The sequence below is a fragment of the Saccoglossus kowalevskii genome, chromosome 5 (genome assembly GCF_978046115.1).
Source record: "Saccoglossus kowalevskii chromosome 5, keSacKowa6.1, whole genome shotgun sequence".
NCBI classification, from domain to species: Eukaryota; Metazoa; Hemichordata; class Enteropneusta; family Harrimaniidae; genus Saccoglossus; species Saccoglossus kowalevskii.
Window position 1 is genome coordinate 8,399,452 of NC_140645.1, and position 4,650 is coordinate 8,404,101.

A 4,650-nucleotide genomic window follows, 5' to 3' on the forward strand; every position below is an offset into this window, starting at 1 on the left:
TTTTGTAGAATTATGTAAAAAAATGCTTTTCAAATCCAAATGAATTCAGAACGTTGCACGTAACTTCAATACTATCTCGCTAACTGTAGTTATGACTCATTAATAACATCCCATTCACCGCCGTGTTGAATGAATAATTAAATGTTTACATCCCATTATGTAATACGTAAAAGTATATATCTTTATGGCTATTTTGATATATTGTGTTAAACATGCCACAAAATGCATTGTCAAAAAACGAACAGTGTGACAGTTTTTGGTAGCAAAATAATTGTTATGATTTGTATTACAACATCATCTAAGTGCATTCAAGATATATTGTGTTGCCTTGTCATTAGAATATATTGTGTTACCCTACCATTGTTGTGTAAATGGTAATAGGAACACTGACGTGCAATAATGGGCAGATAACCAAACTGCTCCGTATAAATAACACCCATAGTTGTTGTAAGTTCAAGATGTATGACCAGTATCAAAACAATGAAAATACCGCCTCCAGTAAGACAGCCATGGTTCAGGGAGTACTCCATATAACTGAACAATCATTCCACAGTTATGAACAGCCAGCAATAAAAACATTACTTTAAACAGTGTTTTCAACATTGAGCACGAAAAGGTCACAGGTCACACTACGAAAGACAAAAGTGCAAACGGATGTAATTTTGAAACATTTCCAAACATAAAACGGCCGCCAATTCGAAGCGAATTCAAATGACGCTGATAGGCGAGTGGTCAGGTGATCGACCTCTCACAAATGTTAAGATCAATCGGGCGTGGCTAGTAATTGCAAGGGAGACCAAATATTTTTTAAATACTTTTTTTTTGCTTTCGTCACAAGTATAAAAAAGATATAAAGCATTTTTTTATTATTGTGATGTCACGCATTTACAATTATAATTCGTCCAGATTATTTTGATATTTTAAGTTATTAGAATGTTTTAAATTTGCACGTATTTTCAATGTTCAACTATTATTTGCGGTCCGCACATAATGGATGTAAGCAATTAAGTTGTGCTAAGTGAGTATAAAGTTGGTAGATTTGCGTGTATATTAGCATATTTATTTGTACTGAGCTGAGGAGTCTTCTTTGGCTATGAAAAGTTTTTGCTTTACGTTGAGGAGACTGCAAATAGACGGCAAACTGATAACACTATGACTTTTACCAGTATTAGTGACTGGTTTCTCAGTTTATAAGGAAATGGGGGCTGCTCTGAACATTGTTAGCTGTCCGGTCTGCATTGTGTGAACGTTCCGGCGACGTGCTGGTGGAAGCTGCAAAAGGTCAACGTGGGAGCTGAAACGTCGTATGCTTCGACGGATGACGGGCATTGAAAGAATGAAGATTGACTGACACCACCTGAGATAAAAGAACGAAGACACGGAGTGACAGGCCAGCACAGAATGAACTCTTTGATTTGATAAGTATTGTTACTTTTGACTGTCTGTGCTTTTTGCCGTTGTTAAACGGAAGTATATATTGTTTGCATGTTACTCTAGTAATTTTGTTTGAGGTGTGGTGTAGCGCACAAAGTTATGTGACAATTGAATAGGGCATTGAAAATATACTACCATTCTATCTTGCACACTGCTTGCGTTCGGGCGTTTTATTTGTTCGAGTACCAGCGTCTGAACGTAACAGTTGTTATCATATCTAACCGTGAAGTTATAAAGTGAATAAAATGGAAGTGAAAGTCCCGTATATTAGCAGAGTGCCAAATAAGCTGACCGTAACATGTTCTAAACAGCCTAAATTGATATGAAAATCATTCGCAAAGTTGGGGGATATACTAATATATGTAAACACTTAGGTTTTGTCACTTCCGTTACGTGTAGCACAATACCCGAGTGTTTGATACATTATTCGGTACTGTATTTGATATTTATTCTGATGTAAAGAACTGCTGTATGACAGTTTCCACCATTACAAGTTGTTGAATTGAAATAATAAAAGTTTCGATAAATATATTAGAGCCATTCTGATGTAAACAACTGTAGTATTAGTTTAAATAAATTCCACCATTCCAAGTTGTTAAATCAATTTAATAAGTATACTGTATCCCTGGGTTTAAATTTTGTAACATCTTAAGAAAATACTGCTGAATTCTAACCCTTAATAAACAATTTTACACAGCGACTACACCACAGAAGATAATAATCTGTTTCCCGACTTTTTACGTAGGCACACCATCGTTACCCCTAATAACCACCACTTGGGTCTTCTTTTTTTTTTGAATCCATCTTACAGTTTAGGATGATAATTACTTAGTTTTGCGTTATTATATTTTTGATTTCTGTTTTTCTCATGATATCTCTAAGCGAACTATTGCATATTCAAGATAATTTTGAATTACCTCGATGCCACTCTCCTGTACCACTCCACGAGGTTGTTCACTTAATGTTGTTGCCCAAAATGAGTTGCATAAGAAAGCCAAGCGATTACTTTAGTTGCACTGAGTGTATATGTGTATGGTTCTAACTTACGGAGTTTGTATTGGGTGTTTTTTTTTCATTTTCAAAGTATGTGACGCCGTTATACATGACAAGTCTGTTTTACAATTTAGTGATTTACACTAAACGTGTTTATTGACATACTCTTAAATGCATTAGTTGAATCATAAATGCATATATATATATGGATAGCCTCAGTTGTTTGTATTGGTGTCGGTCATTCTTTTCGATATGAGATTTAACAAATTGAAGCGTTTTCCGGGTTCGACAAGATAGCCGCCGTACAGACCAAATAAAAAAGATTCCAGTAGGGAGATTGACGACAACAAGACAATTAAAATCAAGATAATGCGTGTTGGTACCATGATGACTTTCCGTGCTGAAAAAAAATAGATACAAAAACAATGCTTAATTAGGGTAATTTACGTTCTTATATTATGTACAAGTATGTTATATCCTATCAATGTTATTGAAACATCAAGAATTCGGACCCGTATTACGAAGTTGAAACGTGTATGTATGTAGTTTCGTGTCGTGGCAACGTTTATATAACCACAGTCCCTCAAAACCCGGTTTGGAAACGCTATTTTTCTAAGGTGTCTACAGTACGTGTTACCCTCTTGTGGAGACTGCGGTGACGTTATAGAATTTTCGTCAAGCTCATTTAAGCACGTTTTTTCAGTGTTACGTCTACAAATATTGCGTGTTTTTAAGCAAAGTCGGCAAATTTTATTCAAAATTACAAGTCTCTGTGGGATCATATCATTTTCGTTATTCCGTTGTACTCTCTTCATGCATACATTGAGGTATCCTCGTAATATCCTCATAATATTATTAGGAGAGCTGAAGTTATTTCGAAAGTATAATGGATTTCACAAGAGAGTTTACAAGCAAAGAATCAGACAAGTTTGAAACAAAATTATTAATAGAAACATGTAATCATTAAAGACTACCTGATAAAAAAAATCGTTTAATTCATAGTGGGTTAAGCGTTGTAGGGGCTTATTGTGGCCATTCGGTTTGTTTTTTATATTTAAATCATGATGTCGACGTGGCAACTATCAAAATAAAATTTGTCAATATATTAATGGTTGAATGAGAGATTTACATTAATCAGCAGTGGTTCCACGTCATATTTGGAAATCTGTGTTTTCAAAGTAAGCGTGGTCGGCTATTCTGTGTACTCTCTAACCTGATTTGTTCAAGTAGCGTGATATTATGGCTACATTCATTTACTCTGAATTCACTGAGTCTGCATCCTTTGAAAGCTAAAGAACGGAATTTTTCGCCTGTGTATTACCAAGACCTCAGGGAAAGCACTTTTGAATTTTTGACCGAGATAGGATTAGTGACTCCTAGCAGGACTATTATCAATATTCTTATTGTTATGTATGTTAACGTCCATACCTACTATATGCCGAGACATAGATCATTAAATTAAATGATAAAAAAAAACATTACCACCATAACTACATTATTAGATACCTTATTACAGCATTTTACAATAAATAGTCAAACCACTGAGAGCGGTACATATATTACATATAAGTAGATTGTTCGTAATAATGTAATAAAAATACAATCTAAAATTAGTAACAAGAAAATTGTACCAAGCTCATTTATATGTTGATTGTCTATACTCACATTTCCTGTTGTTGATGTTAGTTTTGATTGGAAGACGTCAGAGAAAATGATCGCGTCTGCTGTATAGTTTCCTTACGGCGTACGAATGGCTACCCGTAGCATTTGTAATCGGCTATTATTAAATTACCATAACTATTTTTAGTTGAATACCAGAGTATTATTTTATTTAGCGAGTCACTATATTCAAAACACTTTGCAGCTGGTTATTCATATGTCTCATGATCTTTTTTAATTTCCCTTATAACTGCGTAATACATTATATATTTCACTTCCTAAATATATCTTCGGAGTTCGTAGAGACACAATATAATGCAGTATATTTAAAAAAATAATAAACCGATTGACAAAAAAAGACGCAGGTTTTTTTAGTGATTAGATATTGTTTGATTTACGAGTACAAGCATTGTTGGTTTTGTGACGTCAAAATTTATAGATAACATAATACAAAATACTAGAGTAGATATGGCACATCTGTATAGACTCGACATGCATTTCTTGTCCGACCGTCAGTTGTGAAAAGTGATTGATAGATTTGATGGCAAATGCTCCGTAGATGAA

The 4,650-nt window shown here is 34.3% G+C and overlaps 1 long non-coding RNA gene across 1 annotated transcript; it reads right to left on the reverse strand.

Annotated features, from left to right (window-relative positions):
* Positions 1–2,548: 2,548 nt before the first annotated feature.
* On the reverse strand, positions 2,549–4,187 carry LOC102802780 (uncharacterized). Its single transcript, XR_438303.3, has 2 exons — positions 4,093–4,187; positions 2,549–2,827 (listed from the first exon to the last, which is right to left on the reverse strand). It is a non-coding gene; the product is annotated as an uncharacterized LOC102802780 (long non-coding RNA).
* Positions 4,188–4,650: the final 463 nt, after the last annotated feature.